Source organism: Apodemus sylvaticus, chromosome 21 (assembly GCF_947179515.1).
Source record: "Apodemus sylvaticus chromosome 21, mApoSyl1.1, whole genome shotgun sequence".
In the NCBI taxonomy this organism is placed as follows: Eukaryota; Metazoa; Chordata; class Mammalia; order Rodentia; family Muridae; genus Apodemus; species Apodemus sylvaticus.
This window is the reverse complement of record NC_067492.1, coordinates 49026038-49053424: the sequence shown is the minus strand read 5'-3', so window position 1 is coordinate 49053424 and position 27387 is coordinate 49026038. Positions and strand designations below refer to the sequence as shown.

At 39.7% G+C, this 27387-nt stretch overlaps 1 protein-coding gene across 11 annotated transcripts in view; it reads left to right on the top strand.

Annotated features, from left to right (window-relative positions):
• Nucleotides 1–27387, top strand: part of Inpp4b (inositol polyphosphate-4-phosphatase type II B) — a 762101-nt gene that overhangs the window by 391495 nt on the left and 343219 nt on the right. The window lies entirely within an intron of this gene.

Sequence of the window (27387 nt, the reverse complement as noted above, 5' to 3'; positions counted from 1 at the left end):
CAAGTATCTCCAACTAGTATGGAATCCCATACAGACAGAAAATGCAAGCAACTGGGAAGAGCCTATAATGAGAGAAGACGTTTACTTAGACAAAAGGAGCTTTCTTAAATACATATTTCAAAGAACGCTCTAGAATCCAAAGGTAAAACTCTAAGGTCTAGACATGTATTTGGAAATTGTCATACTGGACTGAAGATCTCAGTGACTTTACATGAAGCAGGTAATAGGGACATAAATGTTACTACAGCAGGTAGTATGGTTCTGTTTTTTTATTTGATATATTCTTATTTACATTTCACATAATTTCCCCTATCCTGAATCCCCCCTCCCCAAAAGTCCCCTAAGCCCTCTTCCCTCCCCCCTGTTCATCAATCCACCCCTTCCCACTTCCCTTTTTTGGTATTCCCCTACACTGCTGCACTGAGCCTTTCCAAAACCAGGGGCCAATCCTTCCTTCCTTCTTGGGCATCATTTGATATGTGCATTGTGTCTTGGGTATTCCAAGCTTCTAGGCTAATATCTGCTTATCAGTGAGTGCATACCATGAGTGTTCTTTTGAGACTGGGTTACCTCACTTAGGATGATGTTTTCCAACTCCATCCATTTGTCTAAGAATTTCATGAATTCATTGATTCTAATGGCTGAATAATAGTCCATTGTGTACATATACCACATTTTTTGTATCCATTCCTCTGTTGAGGGACATCTGGGTTCTTTCCAGTTTCTGGCTATTATAAATAGGGCTGCTATAAACATAGTGGAACATGTATACTTATTACATGCTGGGGAATCCTCTGGATATATGCCCAGGAGTGGTATAGCAGGGTCCTCCGGAAGTGTCATACCCAGTTTTCTGAGGAATCACCAGACTGATTTCCAGAGTGGTTGTACCAGCTTGCAATCCCACCAGCAGTGGAAGAGTGGTCCTCTTTCTCCAGATCTTCGCCAAAACCTGCTGTCTCCGGAGTTTTTAATCTTAACCATTCTGACTGGTGTGAGGGGAAATCTCAGGGTTGTTTTGATTTGCATTTCCTTAATGACTAATGATGTTGAACATTTCTTAAGGTGCTTCTCAGCCATCCAAAGTTCTTCGGCGGAAAATTCTTTGTTTAGCTCTGAAACCCCATTTTTAATAGGGTTATTTGGTTTTCTGGGGTCTAACTTCTTGAGTTCTTCGTATATATTAGATACTAGCCCTCTGTCGGATGTAGGGTTGGTGAAGACCTTTCCCCAATTTGTTGGTTGCCGTTTTGTCCTTTTGACAGTATCCTTTGCTTTACAGAAACTTTGTAATTTTATGAGGTCCCATTTGTCAATTCTTCATCTTAGAGCAAAAGCTATTGGTGTTCTGTTCAGGAACTTTCCCTCTGTGTCCATGCCCTCAAGGGTCTTCCCCAGTTTCTTTTCTATTAATTTCAGTGTGCCTGGCTTTATGTAGAGGTCCTTGATCCACTTGGAGTTGGGCTTAGTACAAGGAGATAAGAATGGATCAGTTCACATTCTTCTGCATGCTGACCTCCAATTGAACCAGCACCATTTGTTGAAAAGGCTATCTTTTTCCACTGGATGTTTTCAGCTCCTTTGTCGAAGATCGAGTGATCTTAGGTGTGTGGGTTTATTTCTGGGTCTTCAATCGTATTCCATTGATCCACCTGCTTGTCACTGTACCAATACCATGCAGTTTTTAGCACTGTTGCTCTGTAGTATTGCATGAGATCCAGGATACTGATACCCCCAGAAGTTCTTTTACTGTTGAGAATAGTTTAGCTATCCTGGGTTTTTTGTTATTCCAGATGAATTTGAGAATTGTTCTTTCTATCTCTATGAAGAACTGAGTTGGGATTTTGATGGGGATTGCATTGAATCTGTATATTGCTTTGGGCAAGATGGCCATTTTAACTGTATTAATCCTGCCAGTCCATGAGCATGGAAGATTTTTCCATTTTCTGAGGTCTTGTTTAATTTCTTTCTTCAAAGACCTGAAGTTCTTGTCATACAGATCTTTCACATGTTTGGTTAGAGTCCCACCAAGATATTTTATATTCTTCGTGGCTATTGTGAAGGGTGTCATTTCCCTAATTTTTTTCTCACCCTGCTTATCCTTTGAGTATAGGAAGGGTACTGGTTTGCTTGAGTAGATTTTATAATCAGCCACTTTGCTGAAGTTGTTTATCAGCTATAGGAGTTCTCTGACCTCCTTATGTTGTCTAATTGCTCTAGCTAGTACCTCAAGTACTATATTGAAAAGATATGGAGGGGCCAGCCTTGTCGAGTCCCTGATTTTAGTCAGATTGCTTCAAGTTTCTCTCCATTTAGTTTGATGTTGGCTACCGGTTTGCTGTATATTGCTTTTACTTTGTTTAGGTATGGGCCTTTAATTCTTGTTCTTTCCAAGACTTTTAGCATGAAAGAATGCTGAATTTTGTCAAATGCTTTTTCAGCATCTAATGAAATGATCATTTTTTTCTTTGAGTTTGATTATGTGATGGATTGCATTGATGTATTTCCATATATTGAACCAAACCTGCATCCCTGGGATGAATTGTAATTGATCATGGTGGATGATTGTTTTGATGTGTTCTTGGGTTCAGTTGGCAAGAATTTTATTTAGTATTTTTGCATCAATATTCATAAGAGAAATTGGCCTGAAGTTCTCTTTCTTTGTTGGATCTTTGTGTGGTTCTGGTATCAGCATGATTGTGCCTTCATAGAATAAGTTGGGTAGGGTTCCTTTGTGGAATAGTTTGAAGAGTATTGGTGTTAGTTCTTCTTTGAAGGTCTGATAGAATACTGCACTGAAACCATCTGGTCCTGTTTTTTTGGTTGGAAGACTTTCTCTGACCCCTTCTATTTCTTTAGAGGTTATGGGACTGTTTAGATGATCTACTTGATCCTGATTTAATTTGGGTATTTGGTATCTGTCTAGAAAGTTGTCCATTTCCTCCAGATTCTCCAGTTGTGTTGAGTACAGACTTTTGTAGTAGGATCTGATGATTTTTTGAATTTCCTCAGTTTCTGTTGTTCCTTTTCATTTCTTTTTATTTATTTCAAGGAGTCTTTTTTCGATATATTTTTTATTTACATTTCAAATGATTTCCCCTTTTCTGACCCCCACTCCCTGAAAGTCCCATACAACCCCTTCCCTCCCCCTGTTCTCCCACCCACCCCTTCCCACTTCCCTGTTCTGGTTTTGCCTTATACTGCTACACTGAGTCTCTCCAGAACAAGGGGCCACTCCTCTGTTCTTCTTGTACCTCATTTGATGTGTGGATTATGTTTTGGGTATTACAGTTTTCTAGGTTAATATCCACTTACTTATTAGTGAGTGTATACCATGATTGATCTTTTGAGACTGGGTTACCTCACTTAGTATGATGTTCTCCAGCTCCATCCATTTGCCTAAGAATTTCATGAATTCATTGTTTCTAATGGCCGAATAGTACTCCATTGTGTATATATACCACATTTTTTGCATCCATTCTTCTGTTGAGGGATACCTGGGTTCTTTCCAGCTTCTGGGTATTATATATAGGGCTGCTATGAACATAGTGGAGCATGTATCCTTATTACATGATGGGGAATCCTCTGGGTATATGCCCAGGAGTGGTATAGCAGGATCCTCTGGAAGTGACTTACCCAGTTTTCTGAGGAAGTGCCAAACTGATTTCCAGAGTGGTTGTACCAATTGGCAACACCACCAGAAGTGGAGGAGTGTTCCTCTTTCTCCACATCCTTGCCAATGCCTGCTGTCTCCTGAATTTTTAATCTTAGCCATACTGACTGGTGTAAAGTGAAATCTCAGGGTTGTTTTGATTTGCATTTTCCTAATGACTAATGAAGTTGATCAATTTTTAAGATGCTTCTCTGCCATCTGAAGTTCTCCAGGTGAAAGTTCTTTGTTTAACTCTGTACCCCATTTTTAATTGCGTTATTTGGATTTCTGGGGTCTAAATTCTTGAGTTCTGTGCATATATTGGATATTAGCCCTCTTTTGGATGTAGGGTTGGTGAAGAACTTTTCCCAATTTGTTTGTTGCCAATTTGTCCTTTTGATGGTATCCTTGGCCTTACAGAAACTTTGTAATTTTATGAGGTCCCATTTGTCAATTCTTGATCTTAGAGCATAAGCTATTGGTGATCTGTTCAGAAACTTTCCCCCTGTACCGATGTCCTCAAGGGTCTTATCCAATTTCTTTTCTATTAGCTTCAGAGTATCTGGCTTTATGTGGAGGTCCTTGATCCATTTGGAATTGAGCTTAGTACAATGAGAAAAAGATGGATCAATTCACATTCTTCTGCATGCTGACCTCCAGTTGAACCAGCACCATTTGTTGAAAAGGCTATCTTTTTTCCATTGGATGTTTTCAGCCCCTTTGTCGAAGATCAAGTGGCCATAGGTGTGTGGGTTCATTTCTGGATCTTCAATCCTGTTCCATTGATCTGCCTGCCAGTCACTGTACCAATACCATGCAGTTTTTAACACTATTGCTCTGTAGTATTGCTTGAGGTCAGGGATATTGATTCCCCCAGAATTTCTTTTGTTGTTGAGAATAGTTTTAGCTATCCTGGGTTTTTTGTTATTCCAGATAAATTTGAGAATTGCTCTTTCTAACTCTATGAAGAATTGAGTTGGGATTTTGATGGGTATTGCATTGAATCTGTATATTGCTTTTGGCAAAATGGCCATTTTAACTATATTAATCCTGGCGATCCATGAGCATGGGAGGTTTTTCCATTCTTTGAGGTCTTCTTCCATTTTCTTTTTCAGAGTCTTGAAGTTCTTGTCATACAGATCTTTCACATGTTTGGTAAGAGACACCCCAAGGTACTTTATACTGTTTGTGGCTATTGTGAAGGGTGTCATTTCCCTAATTTCTTTCTCAGCCTGCTTATCCTTTGAGGATAGGAAGGTTACTGATTTGCTTGAGTTGATTTTATAACCTGCCACTTTGTTGAAGTTGTTTATCAGCTGTAGGAGATCTCTAGTGGAGTTTTTTGGGTCATTTAGGTAGACTATCATATCATCTGCAAATAATGATAGTTTGACTTCTTCCTTTCCAATTTGTATCCCTTTGACCTCCTTATGTTGTCTAATTGCCTGAGCTAGTACCTCAAGTACAATATTGAAAAGATAAGGAGAAAGGGGGCAGCCCTGTCTAGTCCCTGATTTTAGAGGGATTGCTTCAAGTTTCTCTCCATTTAGTTTGATGCTGGCTACCGGTTTGCTGTATATTGCTTTGACTATGTATAGGTATTGGCCTTGAATTCCTGTTCTTTCCAAGACTCTTAGCATGAAGGAATGCTGAATTTTTTCAAATGCTTCTTCAGCATCTAATGAAATGACCATGTGGTTTTTTTTTTCCTTTGAGTTTGTTTGTGTAGTGGATTGCATTGATGGATTTCCGTATATTGAACCAACCCTTCATCTCTGGGATAAAGCCTACTTGATCATGGTGGATGATCATTTTGATGTGTTCTTGGATTCAGTTGGCAAGAATTTTTTGAGTATTTTTGCATTGATGTTCATAAGGGAAATTGGTCTGAAGTTTTCTTTCTTTGTTAGATCTTTGTGTGGTTTTAGTATCAGCGTAATTGTGGCATCATAGAACAAGTTGGATAGGGTTCCTTCTGTTTCTATTTTGTGGAATACTTTGAAGAGTATTGGTGTTAGGTCTTCTATGAAGGTCTGATAGAATTCTGCACTGAAACCATCTGGTCCTGTGCTTTTTTTGGTTGGAAGGCTTTCTATGACCCCTTCTATTTCTTTAGGGGTTATGGGACTGTTTAGATGATCTATTTGGTCCTGATTTAATTTTGGTATTTGGTATCTGTCTAGGATGGATGTCTAGGTATTGTCCATTTCCTCCAGATTCTCCAGTTGTGTTGAGTACAGGCTTTTGTAGTAGGATCTGATGATTTTTTGAATTTCCTCAGTTTCTGTTGTTTTATCCCCCTTTTCATTTCTCATTTTGTTAATTTGGATACTTTCTCTGTGCCCTTTGCTCAGTCTGGCTAAGGGTTCATCTATCTTGTTGATTTTCTCAAAGAATCAGCTCCTGGATTCATTGATTCTTTGTATGGTTCTCTTTGTTTCCACTTGATTGATTTCAGCCCTGAATTTGATGATTTCCTATCTTCTACTCCTCCTGGGTGAATTAGCTTCTTTTTATTCCAGGGCTTTCAGGTGTGCTGTTAAGCTGCTAGTGTGTGCTCTCTCCAGTTTCGTTTTGGAGGCACTCAGGGCTATGAGTTTTCCTCTTAGCACTGCTTTCATTGTGTCCCATAGACTTGGGTATGTTATGCCTTCATTTTCATTAAATTCTAAAGAGTCTTTGATTTCTTTATTTCTTCTTTGGCCAAGGTATCATTGAGTAGAGTATTGTTTAGCCTCCATGTATATGTGAGCTTGCTGTTGTTTTTATTGCTATTGAATACCACTCTTACTCCATAGTGATCTGATAGGAGGCATGGGAACGTTTGATCTTCTTATATTTGTTGAGGTCTCTCTTGTGACCAATTATATGGTCGATTTTGGAGAAGGTACCATGAGGTGCTGAGAAAAACATATATTCTTTTGCTTTAGGATGAAATGTTTTATATATATATAATGTTAAATCCAATTAGTTTCACCTTGTCCCTGTTTAGTTTATGCTTTCCTGATCCATCCATTGAGGAAAGTGGAATGTTGAAGTCACCCACAATTATTGTGTTAGGTACAATGTGTGCTTGATCTTTAGTCAAGTTTTTTTTTTTTTTTCACAAATGAGGGTACCCTTGCATTTGGAGCATAGATATTCAGAATTGAGAGTTCTTCTTGGTGGATTTTTCTTTGACCAGCAAGAAGTGTCCTTCCTGTGTCTTTTGATGACTATAGGTTGAAAGTCAATTTTACCTGATATTAGAATGGTTATGGTTACTCTGGCTTGTTTCCTGAGACCATTTGCTTATAAAATTGTCTTCTAGCCTTTTACTCTAAGGTAGTGTTTGTCTTTGACATTGAAGTGTGTTTCCTGTATGCAACAAAATTTAGGGTCCTGTTTACATATCCAGTCTGTTAGTCTATGTCTTTTTATTGGGGAATTGAGTCCATTGATGTTAAGAGATATTAAGGAATAGTGATTATTACTTCCTGTCATTTTTGATGTAATTTTTATATTTGAGTGGTTACCTTCTTTTAGGTTTGATGAAAAAAGGTTACTATCTTGCTTTTTCCAGGGTGTAATTTCCCTTTTTGTATTGGAGTTTTCCACCTATTATCCTTTGTAGGGCTGGGTTTGTGGAAAAATATCGTGTAAATTTGGTTTTGTCATGGAATATCTTGGTTTCTCCATCTATGGTTATTGAGAATTTTGCTGGGTATAGTAGTCTTGGCTGACATTTGTGTTCTCTTAGAGTCTGCATGAGATCTGCCCAGGATCTTCCAACTTTCATGGTCTCTGATGAGATGTCTGGTGTAATTGTGATAGGTTATTTGTATTATATGTTATTTGGCCTTTTTCTCTTACTGCCTTTAATATTATTTCTTTGTTTAGTACATTTGGGGTTTTGATTATTATGTGACAGGACTTATTTCTGTTCTGGTCCAATCTGTTTGGAGTTCTGTAGGCTTCTTGTATATTCATGGGCATCTCTCTCTTTAGGTTAGGGAAGTTTTCTTCCATAATTTTGTTGAAGATATTTGCTGGCCCTTTAAGTTGTAAATCTTCACTGTCATCTATGCCTATAATCCTTAGATTTAGCTTTCTCATTGTGTCCTGGATTTCCTGGATATTTTGGGTTACAAGTTTTTTGCATTTTGCATTTTCTTTAACTGTTGAGTCCATGGTTTCTATGGTATCTTTGGCATCTGAGATTCTTTCTTCTATCTCTTGTATTCTGTTGTTGATATTTGCATCTAAGGCCCCTGATTTCTTCCCAAGGTTTTCTATCTCCAAAGTTGTCTCCCTTTGCAATTTCTTAGTTATTTCTACTTATGTTTTTAGATCCTGAATGGTTTTGCTCAGTTCCTTCACTTGTTTGTTTGTGTTTTCCCGTAATTGTTTAAAAGATTTTTGTGTTTCCTCTTTCATGACTTCTGCCTGTTGATTCAATTTCTCCTGCATTTCTTTAAGTGATTTTTGCATTTCCTCTTTATTGGCTTCTATCTGTTGACCCATATTCTCCTGAATTTTTTTAATTCTCCTGATTGTTGCATTTTCATTGTAAGGGTTTCTAACTTACTCATGTTCCCCTATATTTCTTTACAAGATTTATTTATGTCCTTCTTGTGTTACTCTAACATCTTCATGATCAGTGATTTTTAAACCCAAATCTTGTTTTTCTTGTGTGTTGGTGTATCCAGGACTTGCTGTTGTTGGAGAATTGGGTTCAGATGCTGCCATATTGCCTTGATTTTTGTTAGTAGCATCCCTACATTTGCCTTTTGCCATCTGGTTATCTCTGGCGATAATTGGTCTTATTGTCCCTGGCTGGTATTTGAACCTCCTGAGAGCCTGTAAGGCTATTGCCGCACGGCTGGATGACTGGGTTTCCCCTAGCACAGATTGCTGATGTGCTGCCCTCCTCTTGGGTGCCATTGGAGCCCTTGTTTGTCTTGCCCCAAGCAATGCTATACTTGGGTTGTCTCTGTGAACCTGGTACTGACCATCTGCTCAGTCAGGGAGCGAAGATGGCAGATGCTGTGGGGACTTTTTCCAAGTGCAGGTCAGTCTGCAGGGCAAACAACCCCCGACAGGGTTGGCACACAGATGGCCCACAGAGCTGCCCAGGCCCTGGGTTCAGGCAAAAGCCTGACAGGCTGAGACCCAAGCAATGTTAGCCTCAGGCTATGTCTGTGTATCTGGCGCTGTCTGTTAGATCTCTCTGGTAATATGGTTCTTATGATGAGAAAGAGCACTAAATGGCTGTAAATAGGTTACTAGTTTGAACAGACATGCAAACAAGTGACATGCTAATGGAGTTTTGAGACAAAACATACTACATGGGGATTGGTAGATAGAGAAGAACCATTAGCTAGGACACTGGAATGGCAAAGTAGAGCAGAACAGTTGTTGAGTAAATGTTGATCCAGGGAGGTCCGGCTCCTGGGCCTTTTTCATTCCTAACTCTTACCTAATCCCAGTGCTCTGGAAAATAGAAAGACACACCACAACTGTCTACTGTGGAGAATCCAACATATAAGGAGTAGAGAGAAATACAATTAGAAACTTGTTGATTGCTAGAACTTTTGTCTTTTGTGAAGCCATTTTGATTGTTAAAAATCAACTCTATCAGGACTTCTTAGATAGCTCTAATAGGTAAAGATTCCTACCACCAAACATGATGACCTGAGTTTCATTCCCATAACCTACATCATAGAAGGAAAGAACAAACTCAGGCAAGTTGTCCTCTGAGCTCAGCACATAAACATTACCTTGAGCATGCACACACATCCAGGCTCTCATGCACACATAAATGCCCTACTTTAAAAGCTGTGCTTACACTAGGAAGTGAAATATTACATAATAAGTCTATGTATACACAAGCCCATTGTGTACGTGTGCCATGCAAATGATGCTTAAAATCAGTTCTATCATGACATTATCTTCTGGTTCAGTGACAAGATGTCTTTCAATACATTACTTACTTCAAACCCACAGAAATGTTGATCAGGAGAGATTATGATTTCTTTGGTTCTTTAAACCTTTGTCCAAGTAAATGCAGGTGCAAAATATTTCCTACATTTTGTCATGCATCAGATCATGTACACAGATTTGGGATTTGTATAGAAAGAACAATTGCATTTCTAACTATTCCATTAGGAAAAGAAGACAATTAGGTCTGTTGTCAGTGCTCAGAGTATGAAGATGTATAGACTTGTGCCTAGCATGACAAGCTGCTCACGAAAGGCAGGCTCCTCTATTAAAAAACATAGACACATACAAGGACTTTCACTTACCTTCATTCATTCCTTCCTTGTAAGTGCCCAGAAATCAGGCACTGTTGATAATTTCCCTGAAGAGCATCTAAGAAAGCCCAACTTATATTTCTGCCACAGTCTTACTTCTACCCTTCCTGGCTTGCATTCTGTAAATGATTATAACCCTCAAGTGTTTGTAAAGCACAGTGGAAAAGTTCAAACATTTAATGCATTTTCATCTCATAATATTATTTTGATCTCTTCAATATATGCCAGACCAGATGAAAGGATTTCTGAGCATAGAAATATGTTTTTAAGATTGGATATAGTGACAGAAGCATGTCTTCACTCTAGTGGCTACAAGGCAATCTTCAGAGGGAAGAGAGAAGCAAGAACTGCATGGGAGGCAAGATTCGCAGTGTTTGCTTTCTGCTCTATTGTAAATTAGCTGTTGTCAACATGCCGATAAAAATGGTGTGCTCTACCACGTGTAAAATGATCTATTCCTCCAAAAATGGTAGATCTATGTGCAAAGCCCTGAGAGACACCATGGTTGGCTGCTTTAGTTTCAGCTATGCTATATACAGACAAGTAAATAGCACTAAAGTCTGGCAGATACAAATACAAGCAATAGATGCTTCCTGGAAGTTTATTTTTGTTTGTAATTAACAGATGAGTTCCTTTATTTTTTAAATTTGTGTGTATGCATGTGCATGTGCATACGTGTGTGTGTGTGTGTGTGTGTGTGTCTGTATATGTGTGTGTATGTGTGTGTGTGTGTGTGTAAAGGCACCAGATACATGTCACAGTATACCTGTGGAAGTTAGAAGACAAGGAGTAACAAATACTTTTACTCACTGAACTTTGTTGTTGGGCCAGATTCTTTCTTTTTTCTTTTTTCTTTTCTCTTTTCTTTTCTTCCTCCCCCTCTCTCTTTCTCTCTTCCTTTTTTAATATGGAACTTTTTCCCATTAATTTTTATTTATTCACTTTACATCTTAATCACAGCCCCCTCACCTGTCATTTCCCCCTCACATAGCTCCTCTCACCATTCCTTCTCCCTCTCTCCTCTGATAAACAGGGAGACCCCCAACCCTCAGCATATCAAGTCACTGCTGGACTAAGCATATCCTCTCCTACTGAAGCCAAACAAAGCAGCACAGTTATGTGAACTGGACCTACAGACAGGCAACAGAGAGTCAGAGACAGGCCCTGCTTCAGTTGTTGGGGAACCCGCATGAAGATCAAGCTGCATATCTGCTACAAATGTCGAGGGGACCTAAACCCAGACCATGTACGCCCTTTGGTTGGTGGCTCAGTCTCTGTGAGCCCCCAGGTGTCCAGCTTAGTTGACTTTGTTGGCATTTTATGGCACTACTATCCCTTGTGGGTCCCTCCATCCTTCCCCCCAACTCTTCCACAAGACTCCCCAAACTCCATCTAATGTTTTCTGTGAGTCTCTGCAACTCTTTTGGTCACTTGCTGAGTGTAACCTCTCAGAAGACAGTTATAGGAAGCTCTTGTAAGCAAGCATAACAGAGGATCATTGATAGTGTCAAGGATTGGTTCTTGCCCATGGCATGAGTCTCAAGTTAGGTCAGCCATTGGTTGGTCATTTCCTAAGTCTCTGTTCCATCTTTGTTCCTGCACTTCTTGTGGGCTGGACAAATTTTGGGTTGAAGGTTTTGCAGGTGAGTTGCTGTCCTTTTCCTTCCACTGGAAGTTCTGCAGGTTCCATATCCCCCACTGCTAGATTGACTCCTGGAGCCTCCCTATCCCAGGTCTCTGGCATGTCCTGTAGATGCTCCCACAATCTTTAAGGATGTTTTGCTTCCCAGGCCCTTTTCTGCTCAGTTCCTTCCCTCCACCCCCACCCCCCCATGATTATTTAATTTCCCCTTCTGAGTGAGATTCATGCGTCCTTCCCTGGTTCTTCATTGTTATTTAGCTAATATCCATGTAAAATTGAGTAGATACCATTCATTTCCTTTTGAATCTGGGTTACCTCATTCAGGATGATATTTTCTCTTTCTGTCCATTTACTGGCAAATTTCTTGCTTGTTTTTAATAGCTGAGTAGCATTCCATTGTGTAAATGAACCATATTTTTTATCCATCCTTTTGCTGAGGAGCATCTTAGTTGCTTCCATTTTCTGGCTATTTCTGTGAACTTGGTTGAGCAAGCACTAAGTGCCTTCATAAAGAAATTGGAGAGATCTCATAGTAGCAACTTAACATCACACATGAAATTCCTAGGACAAAATGAAGCAAACACACCCAAGCATGGTAGTCAGCAGGAAATAATCAAACTCAGGGCTGAAATCAATAAATTAAAAAAAGATAAGAATACAAAGAATCAACAAAAACTAATAGCTGGTGCTTTGAGAAAATTAGCAGGATAGACAAACCCTTAGCTAAACTAACTAAAAGGTAGAGGGACAATATCCAATTTAACAAAATCAGAAATGAAATGGGGCATATAACAACATACACTGAGGAAATTCAAAGAATCATTAAGACTTACTTCAAAAGCCTGTACTCTACAAAATTGGAAAATCTAAATGAAATGGATGATTTTCTGGATAGATTCCATTTACCAAAGTTGAGTCAAGATCAAATAAAGAGATGCATTATTTTAACTTTCAGAAAATACGAATGGATTGTCTATCATCATGCTTATTTTATAGGTAAGAGAAATTTGATATGAATAGGTTCTATAATGAGGTCATTGTTTGAGCTCAGGGTCTTGGGGCCAGAGCACAGGCTCTTACATCACATTATACATGATTGTTAGCTCACAAAAATGAGCTTTCCAAAGAGCTCTTGGATGACCATACAGCCATGGACCAAGTTGAATTTGCCTGATTCTGAAGCTTTACATTTAACCATCATACTGCATCCTCTCCTTCTCATTTTTGCTCACTAGGAATCTCCAGCAGTTGAGACAGGCATAGCTGTATCATGCTACATGCTGTCATATATCATGCTATCATGATATGGGACCTGAAAGGCACACTGCAATTACTGTGGTTATACTGAGGAAGAAGTGATGCAATAATTCTGGTATCAGATGCAGTATCTTGTAGGAAATAGATTTGGATCTAGATCTTGAATGATGAACCATATCTTATTTGTTTTAGAAGGAGCACACGATGTAACAGAGGTATAAGCTTCAGAGACCGTAAAATCCCAGGGCTCCCTTTCCACCTAGAGACAGTTGGTACTAACTTACTCTCTTTTCTTATAATCACTCTCAAAACTTTTACTTTTATTTTATGTATATTAAATGCTTGTTTTGAAAATTCTAAGTGATCAGTCTTTAAACATTGTTAAAGAGCTACTAAAACTATATCATGTTATCATGAACAAGTGAGTCCTTCTGACATTAGGACTGATAGATGGAACTCAAGAGGCAACTCTGAGATGGACATAAAGGACTGCCATTGTATTATGTCTTGATAAGTGATTATTGGTTTAGAGTTGTATATGTGCAAAATTTCCTAGGGAGTCTTCAAACTATGTCAATTTTGTTAACAGTGGGCAACCAGTTATACAACAGAGGAGCTATTTTTCTAAGCAAGCATTTAGTAAGGACACAATAAAAAGTTAATATGATGCATTAGCACTTCAGGATGTATTGAACCTGAGCTTGGAACTTAGTAGCTCACCTTCTAAGAGCTTGGGATGTGTCACTAACTTGATAGCTTTGGAATATTATCTTAACTATTAACTAGCTATGTGATCATAGAATATGTGCAATATCTGTGAATGTCATGTATAAAATGAAAAGGGTATTTGTATTCCCCACAGAAGGTTGCTGTGCAGATTAAATGAGTTGACACATGTAATCCACTTAAACCAGCGTGTGATGTGCTGTAAAATTTGTTTTTTATTATTAAGAATATTACTTTGGATGGGTCTACACATCATAGCACTCTTCCTTGAGCATGCAATCTGGATCCATCAATCTTTGTGCTTGACAACTTACAGAATGTCTTCTAAAAGCTCAATACTTTGTCTTCTCTCTGATGCCACAACAGATACTAAGGATTATTTTCCTTATCCCCATTTCTCAGACAAATCCAGCCCTTTGTACAAATGGTGTTGAGTGATAATATGAAGACTTCTAGAATTTTAACTGCAAAGGCCATGTTTTCTGTCGTTGATTATTAAAAGTCCAGGAGTGGCAGAGTGAAGAGAAATAAAAGGTTATCTAAGACTGCATAATTGATTTTTCATTGCTGCAATAATTAGAAATTTAATTGAAGAAGAGAAAATGAACCAATTAGAGTATCTTAATAGCCAGTGACTCCCAAAGATTTAGTGCCTTCTGCACGTAAATCTTTGCCTTTCTCTTTAACAATGGTCTAAAAGTCAGCATGGCACTGTCTACAGCTGTTGAGAAACATGGCCAGGAGTATGTCAGAGCCAACCTTCCCTTCCTGTTCCTTGTTGCCAGGCCTGTTGCTTTTTAGTGCAGTCGAGTTGTTGCTATATTTTCCCTATCACATTTCTCTCTGTGCAATATATTGCAGGAACTTTTAATGAAAGTGATGCCTTTTTTCAAATTACACCATTGCTTTAAGTTGAGTGCCATTATTTGAGTCTTTCTGTCATTACCCACAGTCCTTAGCCAGTTTATCTCCCCTTCTGTGTGATTTACCTAGTTACTTTCCCTTACATTGTTTAGTTGCTGAGAGCTCTGGTCACTGGAATGAGATCCTTTTGAAGTATTTATTGCAACTTATGGGCGATCAAGGAATCAGGTCTACCTTAAGACTTTATTCAGTGGGTGTTTTGACATGGTGTTAAATTTAAAGCCACTGAGGCTGTGGGGGTACAGGATCCCTTACTGTTTTCTATGTGATTAAATTTCATCAGCCAACTTTCTTGTTTAGCAAATTAATTCATCTCAGACAAACTGAGAGACTCGTGCTATGGACAAAAGAGATCAAGTATAGTAGAAGGGGAGATGAAGAAAAAGTCCTTCTGCAGGAAAATGTCTTTTCTCAAGTGCTTCATAGTGAAGCTTTGATTACACAATTGGAAACAGAGAACACTGTTCTGTCTTCCAATGGAAGACTTGGACCTTCCTGGGTGTCCAGCAACTGGCCTGCAGTTATATCTGGAAGGAAAACATGTGAAGCTTCTTAATGCTTCTTCCTTTTCTGTCCCAGTCCCTTTGTGACAGTGGTAAATGATACGAAATGCTGTGATTCAGTGACAGAAATCACTTTTAGCAAACAAGGTATTCCCAAGATGAAATTTATTCAAATTCAGTGTCCCTTTTGTTTTGTTTTTAAAAACATAAACATCTAAAACAATGGACTGACCCAAGGCTTTACATACTGTTTAAGAACTTTCCTAAAATTCTTAAAATTGGACTTACTGATTAGCATCCTTGTCCCCAAAATACTTTATACTCAATAAAATGCCCAAACTCTAGCTCCATGAAGACATCTTCTCCCTTATTGGCTTGACTCAGACTTACAATCTAGCTCTGCACATGCCGTGTTGAGCATATACAGAGAGTCCCAGCAGTGACGTCATTTCCCACCATTGCCCTTCAATGCCAAGTCATTCTCATCGGGACCACTCATGGATATCCTCTACTGTAAATGAGGCTCTTTGTCTCTGGCTATTCCTTTTCTAGCACAAAAGCCAAAGAAATCTAAAGTAACTTTTCAGTTCCAAAACCATGGTCCTCTTATGGTACCCAGCCTCTCAGACTAGAAAGTAACTTAGTGAATTCTGCTTAGATCTTAGGGAAGGATGTTGGTCTTACCTTACCACACACTACTCTGATTCAGTCCACTGCAGATACCTGCTGTTTTTTCTCCTCAAGTGACTGAACGTTACCTACATATTGAGCATATTTGGCCTCTTAGGTCACAGGCAGTGGTAGATCACCCTGGAAGCTTGTTCTGACACTTTCTTCCTGCACTTTAAATTTTATTTTCCTGTTTAGAATGCTTGCTTGCAAGTTTATTAAACTTTTCCCTAACTCACACAGGGGACCTTTGAAGCATTCAGTAAAGTTCCCTGGGTCACATGCATCAATGAATCCCAATGCCTTTCTTCAAATGGTGAATTGTTGTTCGTACAAATGTCTCTGAAAGTGTTTTATATTGATTGCAAGCATATGAGTTCAAAAATTAAGCTGCAATTATAATGTATATACTTAGTTAATGAATCTTAGTTCCTGACTTCCAATTTCTCGTCAGAAAAATAGAGTTTTAAAGCCTTTGGGCTTCTTCCAGAGAGACCTGACATAAAGAATCAGTTAAGGGCTAACAAACAAGTTCTATAACTAAGCTGTACCTGACAGTGAAATCAAGTGTGTGTGACCAATCTGATGTTCAAAATTCCTCAGAAAATAACTTTGAAAGCCCCGTGTTCAGTCAGAATGGCTAAGGTCAAAAACTCAGGAGACAGCAGGCGTTGGCGAGGATGTAGAGAAAGAGGAACACTCCTCCACTGCTGGTGGGGCTGTAAGATGGTACAACCACTGTGGAAATCAGTCTGGAGGTTCCTCAGAAAACTGGACATGAGACTTCCAGAGGACCCTGCTATACCTCTCCTGGGCATATACCCAAAGAATTCCCCGGCATGCAATAAAGACACATGCTCCATTATGTTCATAGCAGCCTTATTTATAATAGCCAGAAGCTGGAAAGAACCCAGATGCCCCTTAAAGGAGGAATGGATACAGAAAATGTGGTATATTTACACAATGGAATACTACTCAGCAATTAGAAACAATGAATTCACAAAATTTTTAGGCAAATGGTTTGATCTGGAAAATATCATCCTAAGTGAGGTAACCCAATCACAAAAGAATACACATGGAATGCAATCTCTGATAAGTGGATATTAATTAGCCCAGAAGCCCTGAATACCCAAGGCACAAATTGCATAACAAATGACTTCCATGAAGAAGTATGGAGAGGGTCCTGATCCTGGAAAGGATCGATCTAGCATTGGAAGGGAATATAAGGACAGAGAAAAAGGAGGGAGGTGATTGGAGAGTGGATGGAGAGAAGAAGGTTTATGGGACATATGGGGAGGGGGGATCCGGGAAAGGGGAAATCATTTGGAATGTAAACAAAGAATATAGAAAATAGAAATATTAAAAAAAAAGAAAGCCCTGTGTTATGATGACAGTAGGAAACAAGCAGTTCATACTGCGGTGTTTTTAGGAATAGACCCATACTGAGGGCAACAAAGGGAATCACTGGCAACTAAGATAACAGAAATGGATTGGTGCAGAGATTTGACATTACTTTTGAGCCTACAGCCTGTCACAGGGAGAAGCAGAGCTAGGCTGCATTTGAGAGCAGATGGCTGGGCTGCCAGCTCCAGATCTTTGGGTCCTGACAATCCCTGGCCACCTGCGTGGCCATGAAAATGCCTTTTCCACTGTGTTGTTTTTCAGATTGAACAAGAGTTTATCCTAAAGTAGTAAGAATGGCATTCTGTGTATAAGGGTCATGTTGTGGTATGCTAGTTATTATTTTGTGTGACTCCTTCACCCGCTCCGACATTCTAATTCCTTATCTGTAAATTATTCATGAAAGCTCCTATTTCCCCACAGAATTTGACCTAAGTGTATGAACATAAGAAATACAATGTTAATATAGCATTGGGAATTTCATAAATCATTTCCCAATACTTCTATTTAAATTGGATCTACATACGAATCTGGTAAGAACAAATAGTGTTTGTATTTCCAGATGAAGACAAGGGGGTATGCTTTTAAAAATTAAAGGCATATAGCTAGTACCAGAATCTCAGAAATTGAACTTTATTTTTTTTAACTCTCTGTCACATAGATGGGATGTACAAAAAGTTCCCCCAAACCCAAATAGAAGATGCTTTTTTATTGCTTTTTGTTTATTTCAGACAGGGTCTTGGTACGTAGCGTAGCCTAGGCTAGTCTCAAACTCCCAGTCTTGCTGCAGCTTCCAGAGTACTGGGATTACAGACTGCAGGCATGTGCTAGCAAGCCTGCTCCAACCATTCTTAACTCACTTAGGCCCCTGTTTATTGTGGAGGAGTCAAGAAGTTCAAATTTAAGGTGATGGTTTGGACTACTTCCTTAATGTTTATATATTCCTGGCTTCCAAGGAGTCTGCACTCAGATAGCTTCTGCTGAGCTGTAGGTCTGAACTATTCTCTCAGAAGACCTGAGATATTTTGGAAAAGTAAACACTTTGGTATCTTCCCTTTTAAATTGATCCTTTTTCCATAGACTATGGGGTTTACCCCAAGGCATCTCATACTTTGTGCCTTCAACTTGGCCATTTGCTTTCTCACCTGTACATTCTGTCTCCTAACCAGGACACCTAATTAACCTGGGTGTGCCTTTCAATCCTGTGAGTCAATATCTTACTACCCAGGACTGGGTATTCTCAGTTTTCGTATTCAAATTCTTATTGAGATATTTCCTTGTTGGCAGAAAATCTCACATGTGCTTAACGACTCAAGCCAAATCAGGATCACCTTCTTCAAGAGATTCAAAATTTGCTCAACAAAGAAAGGCAGAGACAAGTACACTTAAAAGGATAGATTTATTGTCCCCTAGAAACATCTCCTGATTTATTTTTAACCCTTACTTTCCAATCTACATTTTGCATGTCTTCAATTTTATTGTATATTTCAATTTTGTTTGTAAAATGTTTGTCAATAGACCAGAAACAATTTAGCAATTCACACACACACACACACACACACACACACACACACACACACACAGACGCACACTGTTTCTTGGTTCTGTTTTGTTTGAGACAATGCCTTACATAGTTCTGGCTTAAAACTAACTATAGAGTTGAGGATGACCTCAAACTCATGCTCTTTTTGCCTCTACCTTTGCCTGCATGGATTCCAGATATATGTCACCATTCCAAGATATTAAAAGTATTGATTTTACACATAAGTATCGAACCCAATATATTCACAGGGAAAATTGAGAAAATGTACTTTAATTTAAGTACCACTCTCTAAACAGCGAGTGCTAGGCACAATTTGTCCTTGAAACCCTTCTATAGCAACTTAGACTCAGTAGACTCATCCAGAGATGGCCTTAGTATTTGTGTGAAGCATACACATGACTCAGTGTGCTGGATGAGAAATCACCTGGGAAGTGGATGTTCCCTTTGTCTCTTCCTGCCCAGACAAGTAGACCTCCGGGTCCCTCTGGAAGCTGCCATGCCCTCAAGGCAGAATCCCAGGTCCTTGCTTCCCACACTCCTAAAACCAACCAGCATGTGGCTTCCATTAGAAGTCAGCAACCTTGCTCCCAACGTGCTAACCATCTTGTTTTTGCAATTAAGACACCCAGGATCCTGAGACATTTGCTGCTACCTCCTGTATCCACCAACTGCACTGACCTTATCTTTTGTAGCAAGATTGGTATCAGTAACCCTTAGACCTGTTGAATGAATCCACTAACTAGCCTTATAGTAATATAAGGCTGGTAGTAATCCTGTCTGTTGCTGTGTCGGTGGCAACTTTCCTGAAAAAATGTTACCCTTGGAGAAGGGAAATTAAGAGTCTCAATAAAGTCTCCTCTCTCTCTCTCTCTCTCTCTCTCTCTCTCTCTCTCTCTCCTTCCTTCCCTCCCCCTCCTCTGGCTCTCCCTGGCTCTGAGCGTGTGTCTTTATGAGTCTTTGTGTCTCTTTATGTGTGTATCTACATGTGTCTCTGTGTTTTTATATGTGTGTGCATGTGTGTCTGTGTGTATGTGTGTCTGTATGGGTATCTGTGTGTTGCATGTGTGTGTCTCTCTGTGTGTCTGTATATGTGTGTCTCTACGTGTATCTCTGTGTGTCTTTGTTTATATGTGTGTGCTTATGTGTGTGCATAAGTGGACATGTGTGTGTGTCTGTGTGTGTGTGTGTGTGTGTGTGTGTGTGTGTATGTGTGTGTCGCAGAGGCCACCTTTGTGTATTATTCCTCAGGTTGTACTGTATTTTTAGAGACAAGGTCTTGCTGGCGTGAAGCTCACTAATATGGTTAGGCTGGCTGGCAGGGAGCGCCAGGGTTAGGCACTGCCACACCCATTTACTCGTGTGTTCTAGGGATTGAAGAAAAGTAATCCTTGCTTAGCTCTAACACTGCAGATGCCCTTAATGGCATGTGGATGTTTCTTTTAGTATTCAGTGGTGTCTGCTGCCTCCTTAGAATAACATCTTCCCGCCTTCTGAAGCAGCACATATGTTCCTGCTGAAAAGAACAGCAGAAAGCAGCAACAAGCACTTGCTATCTCTCCAAAGTGGAGTACGGCCTGGGAACAAGCACAGGCAGAGCTGTGCCTGTGTGCTCTGCCAGGCGAAGCCAGGCCAAGTGACAGTTTGTGCCATGCCATGTGACATAGCAAAATTCAAAGAGACTCGAGCACAGACTTGTTCATAATTCAATTGCTAGAAGATAGAATCTTAGACGCCTAGGTAATATTCACGAAAACAAGACAAAATAGGATTTTCTAAGGATTGACAACCAGAGAAGCTGAGGGAGCAGGGGCTGAGTTCAAGAACGGAAGTCTTCTAGTAGTGACAAGAGTGATCTGAATGAAAGTTGTCCTTTTTATATGCAAATTAGCTGTGTGCTGTACAGCTGGCATCATTGCTGCCTCCCCAGCACAGACAAGCCATGAGTCTTTGTAGAGAACACCATTGTTCCAGACAAGGAACATTTTCCTTTTCTTTCCCATCACTATCCAATGAAGCATTTTGTACTGGTGCTGGGTATTGACCATTATTTTAGCATCCACAGTGTTCCTTAGGTGAAGAAGTGAGTTTCATCTTCTTGACCACTTTTTCTCCTCTTATAAACATGTTTTTACTTAACACACACAAACACACATAAAGTCTGGTGAGTTATTTTTATATTGTTCTGTATGTGACAATGTAACATATTTTATTTCCAGGCATATTTCCCAACAACTGGAGCCTAGCCTTTTGGAAGAAAGAAATCAGTTTTATTTATAAGCGAATTGGCCCTAATAGAATTTAGGAGCAGTGGGGCTCAAATTTCAATGTAGCAAGAACTGTAGAGCAGTGTTTCTGAAGCTGGGACTTTTAAATTCCCACTTGTGAATCATCACCACGGTTCCTCAAGAATTCTGTCATCTGCTTCTTCCCTAGAGCATTAGCCTCATGTTTTCCCCAAGTGTTTTGTGAATTCTACTCTCAGAATATGGAGTCTTGAAACTCTAGTTGCAAAGCTAATCCTCCATCAGGCAGGCAGAAAATTAACTCCGACTCTGAACACTGACATTTTGGTAAACTGAAAAGGGGATTTTTCATCCTTGAACCTTATACTGCAATCTACAGATATCCAATGATTGATTACCAAAAGAATGTACTTTGGGACTTGATGGAACTATGTGGCTGCTGCAAGTGACACTGTTGCTCTGGGCATTAGCAGGGCAAAGGGTCTGAGCACAGTGCTGCCCAAACAATACTGTGTTCCAGAGATCAACATTCGTTCAGGTCCCACACTCCTAGCATGTTTCATGTATTATCCTACAGTCTGCAGGATGGCAGCTGAGAAGCACGCATGCACAGTGCTACTCCGGCATGCCAAACGGGTTCTAGCAGTAGGATCTTCTCCAGTATTTGTTTTTATCTATTCCTTGGTTCATTCCTTGTCATTCCAAGCTACGTGAATGTGAATGCTATCTTTCTTTTTATTTCCTCAGAGAGAGAATGAGAGAGAGAAAGAGGGGGGGAGGGAGAGAAATATATGTATTTTGAATTTTAGAAAGCAACTTTGTAAAATTTATTTTACTTGGTGACTACATAGAGAAAGGAAAAATCTACAAGAATAAAGAAAAATTCAAAATTTCAAATATTTCCCTTACATACCCACTTTTATATGTTTATTCTTATTTTTCCAGCAACTCTTGGTTGTGTTGGCAGCTGTGCATAGTTTATATTTTCTTTAGGGAATATATATTAATGAAAATATTCCATGTAACACCTAAGGAGAAAATAACACTTTTTTATTTATTTATTTTTATTGAATATTGTCTTCATTTACATTGCCAATGGTAAAACCTTTCCAGATATTCCCCTCCCCTAAGACTCCCAACCCCTCTCCTTCCTGAAAATAACACTTAAAAAAAAAATTCTACAGAGATTAAAAAAACAGCTAGTGAACTGATAGAAGCTGTCCTTTGTCCTTGCTCTTGAGAGTCCCAAGTCTTAGAGACATCAAGGGGCAGCTCCCTTGCCTCCCTTGCCTCCCAACATGAGAAGAAAGGGGAATCTGATGCGTTAGAGAAGAAAACAGAAGACAATAAAACCTATGAGAAAATTACAGAAAACAGACATGTTCATTAAAAAATAAACTGAAGAAGCAAAGAGAAAAGGGCTAAAAGTTAAAAATACATGTAAACACTTGGTGAATTGAAGATGTGTGAACATCTCAGAGATCAGAGAATGGATATTCTAGAGGGGCATTTGAGTGGTCATCCTTCAGCTCAGTAGCATTAAAGCAATGTTCTAGGAAGTAGCTTGAAGCTCATGTTACCAAGTGAGTGCCCAACTGCTGGTGGAGCTCTCTGTGTATGGGTGTCAGCACAAGGCACAAACCCTGTACACCAAGTTGCTCTCCTCTACCCTACTGTGTTCTGGAGGTCAAAGCCCGGGAACTAGACAGCATTGTCTAGTAAATCTACTCTGGACACCCATGCTTGCAGAGGCTTCAAAAAATTGCTGCTTGAATTTCCTGAGGGGAAGGAGGAGAAACCAAACCAACTAACCAATCAACCAACCAAACAAACAAACAAAAAAACAGAGCAAAACAAACCAACACAACAATAAACCAGCCAGGCTGAGGTAAAAATGAGAAAGCCTGATACAGTGGAGAAATAATTAAAGAGAGGGCCTCTCAGGTTCTTAAATGTTCTATATATCTTTTTGTGTGTGATATGAATTAACTCAATCTAAATGTAGTCACTAGTGTACACTGGAAACTGTGAAACCCTAAAATGGAGTTCAATAATCTATCGGACTGGAAACCCAAGCTAAAAAGGCTTATCAATTGATTAGTGGAATCTTATTTTCTAAAGCACAAGAAGAAATAATATGCAAGTGGTAGTTTGTAGAAACTTAACTATTAGTAATATGATAGATGCTAAGACACTGTCCTCACTTTGCAAAAGTCTTCCTGTTACTTAGGGAAGAGACTGATCCTTATCACAGAGGTGTTAGACAAGAAATGTCACTTGGAAGAAGTTGGAAACAATGTGGTTATTGCCTTGTGTGTATAAGGCCACATTTCTGTAGAGTGCTTCCTGTTCTTTCTAGTGTGGCCTTTCTTGATCTTCACCAGTTTGAGTGTTTGTCTTTAGGTTTTCTTGAGAACAGTCAGAATACAGAGTTTCTTATACCCACCAGAGTCCAAGGCACACCTCCACCAGGCTGCACTGGTTTCTCATTTTCTCCTTTCAGTTATGCTGGAGTGATGATACATGTCTTTAAGCCCAGCACTTGGGGAAATGAGGCAGGAAGATTACAAGGTCAGCCTTTTGTTCTCTCTCTGTCTGTCTCTCTCTTTTCTCATTCACACACACACTTATAAAAATGCACATGTTCACACTAACATACTCATAAACACACATATTCATATATGCTCTTTAACACATATGCATACACAACCAAATAACATACATACACTCACATCCATACTCTCTCACACATGTATCACACTGACACACACACAAACTCACAAACACATACACACACTCACACACACAAACATTGTTTTTCCTAAGGTTGTGATAAAATACTTTGACAATAGCAATTTAAATAAGACAGGACTCACTTTGTCTGCACAGTTCCCAGGATACTGTCCATCACTGCAGTGTAGTCATGGCCGCAGGAGCAGAGGCACCGCCCACATTGCATCCACAATCAGGAGTTTGTTCAAAAGACATGAATGCTGGTGCTCCACTCAGTTTTTCCTTTTTATCCTTTCTGAACTCTGACACAATTCCAAGGGAAGTTGCCACCCACATACAAGGCAACTCTTCTTATTTCAATTAAACCAATCTATATAACTCCTCACAGACATGCCCAGAGGCTTGTCTCATACAGGATTCTAGAGCCTGTCAAGTTAACAATCAGTATTAACTATCATAATTATTTTATATAGATTTTATGCAATATTTACAAAGTCTTTGTTGTTGTTGCTGTTCCTATTTGGTCAGAAAGAATGGATCATTTGCAGAAATTCACATAGTTCTTTAGGTCTGATCCAGCTATCAAACATGATTTTATCCTTGGTTTAAAAAAAGGCTTATTTGGTACTGTCCCAGAGCATATGGCACCATGGAATCGATCTCCAATTCCATATTAACTATGGATGGATGCGAGTCTATAATCCCATGATGAGGAAGTAGAGACAGCAGGATTTGAACTTCAAAGTCATCTTTAGCAACACAAATTGTTCAAGACCATCCTGGAATCTGTGAGATCCACTTTGGGATACATGAGATCCTGTCTTGACAGCAAAACAAGAACCCAAATCCAAAAGAGTTCTTCATTATATTAGGCAGTGTCTCCTCTATTCCTCAATTTTTATTAGAAAATTTTATTTTATTAGAAAATAAAAACCAGTGTCTCCTCTGGTTTTTATTAGAAAATTTTAGAAGTGTGGAAACTTGTCATCATAACCCCTCCCTTTCAAACACACACTCACACACACACACACACACACACACACACACACACAAACACACACTCCTTATCTGCTTAGTTCTTAGGGAAAGAGTAGACTGCTGGTTGTTACTAACACTGAAAGCTGGTGAGGCAAGAAAAATGATTGAGTTTCACAGAAGAATAGGTCTTAGAGTGCACTAGATGATTGCTTAGGCTGCCTATGAACACAGGCTATCTTGAATCTTACACCCTGTCTTCCCTCAACCCTGTACCCTGGCATGCTTATTTTAACACTTCAATCCATTTTAAGGTTCAGAACTCCGTGAATTTGACAGCTGTGTTATTCTCTGATGTGAGTCAAGAGAAAAATTTCAGCTTCCATCTAACATTGGCTAGAGTGATGGAAATGGTCTCTGAATCTAACAGACATGGTTTGGTCTAGATAATTGCATGAACAGAAGCTGACGTTTTACTTAATAATAATAACATCTTATGGATGATGGAGTCCTTGACTTAAGAACAGCCCTAAAGATACCTGATCTTTGACCTCAGGATGCTCCAATATTTTTTGGACATCCAAGCCATGTTGCCAGCATCCAGAACTATACTGGCAACTTCTAGCACTCGGGCTGAGGTTAGCAGAGGGTGGATACTATGTAGTTCTTCAAGTATTTGCTTACCTGGTGGCTGGAATTTCATAGTTTGAACAAGTCCTAGAATCAGGCTATATAGGCTGCCTCCTCCCAAGACACAAAGGCTTCAGTTATTTTTATCATTACTTCTTTGTAAGAGAGTAAAGCTGCCTGGCTCTTGTACCAATCCAAGTAGAAGCAAGTTTTATCAGTATCCTGTTCAAAATTATTGGAAGAAGAAAGTAAACCCTCCTAATTCTGGACACTATGTCAAAACCACCAGGAGAAGAATCACTTATAATTAGCTTAGATATTTCCATGAAAAACCATAGAGTAACAATTTATGAAAATTACTCATTCCTCTCCCAGTTTCTGCTTTTTAGTATAAACCAGTCAAGTCAATGGACATGCACACACTTTCATCCCAACCATTTAATATCTGGGAGTACTGCACAGAACCTGCAGTTTCTTCAGTGTGCTGTCTGTTCTGGTAGGAAGTGCGGCTTAGAGGCTCTCTGATGGAACAGAATAGCTGCTCGCTTCTGGGAATAACCACAGCCACAGCGGAGCCCGATAAGAACTCAGAAGGACGTGACTTATTTTGATCAAAGGTGTCAAGCACTCATAAGACAGATGGGAGGCTGCCACCAGAGAGTGGGTGAGGTACATATGTGTGAAACTCAAAAGCCCCTAGCTTTAAACTCCCAGGACAAGATGCTTGTCAGCTTCCGCAGAGGTTCACAGTAAAGAGAAAAGCCAGAGTGCGAAAATGAAATGCACATCAGAAGGCAAGGCAAGGAAAAGATCAAACTAACCGCCAAAGAGCAGGGCGCAAGAAACCTTCCAGTGAAAGACATTTTTCCAGTGGTATAGTGATGCTATTGAAACCACGTGTAGGTGGGGTTTTGTTTGATTATTTTTAAATGTAGATTTACCAAGGTAAGCAACAAATAGTAGTGTCAGAGGATCTCTCTGATCCTGATGCACTTTCCCAGAGATGAGGCTGGTATGCCAAGGACAGAAAGCAGAAATCCAGAGAAGGATGTTTTGATGTAGGAAATGAGCAGGGTTTCTCAAATCAGTGAGGGTTAAATAAGCTATGGTTATTTTTGTCCACCAGCGCTTTCCTTAACTTCTTTTGTTTTGCTCAAGGCATATGATTTCAATAAGAAAAATTCAACAACCAAATACCAGACAGGAATAAAACTCCAAAAGTTTGGCAAGAAGTTAAAAAGTTAAATGATGCCCACCCCCACCCCCAGCATTACACAGTTATCAGAACTGGACCTTAACCAGGCTGGTTCCCTTTGAAATGGCCTGTATTTTCTCTCATTCTGCTTCTATAAATAAGGTGCGCTGCACGCCATTGAAAGGTGATAATTACATCTATAAATTGCTTTGCTTTCAACTTTCAAATTTAAGCTGTGTCACCTTTGTCCCAGTGACCCTGCAAATTGCAGAGGTGACATCCCAGGGTGTTACGCCTCCCTCCCCCACCCTGCCTGTATTGTTGGTCATTGACTGAGGTTTGGGTGGTGTGGAACCCTGGGCACCATCACCCTGAATCACTTAGGGGCTGCTTCTGCTTTACCAGGAACTGCATGCAGCCTGTGGCTGGCCAACTGTTTGCCCCCTGTCTGCTGAGCCTTTGTACTTTGTACTTTTTTTTATCAGAGTCATTTTCAAGAAGTAGAAATATTATTTCAAAATCAGAGGTGGAAAGCAATGAAAAGAGTAGACATTAGACTTACTGAAAAGGAGTATCTTTAATTCCCCCTACTTTTTTCCTTTCCAAAACTAGAAAATGCTATGTAACAGTAGAAAACACTCCAGGGTATATGGTACTGTAGCCGGGGCTGTAACAGGAGCCAGGCTGTGTCAAGGAAAAGTTCTTAGAATGTGTGGCCCCTGGGCAACAATTACCCAGTCCTTATGTGAGGTGCTCTCACCCTGGATGGTCCCGAATTCCAGACAGAGGACTCTTTAAGCCCTGGCTGCTTCCGCTTCTGCTTGAGCTCCCCGGGGCAGGGTAATCAGTCTTCCTGTTTCCATAGTGCCGAGGACTACAGAGGGCCAGGTAGAGAGGAGCCTGTGAGGAGTGCATTCAGACATTTGACTTAACCCAGCCAGTGTCAACAAGAGACATCTTAGTTTCCTGGCTGTGGCCCAAATCAACTTACTTCATGCAAG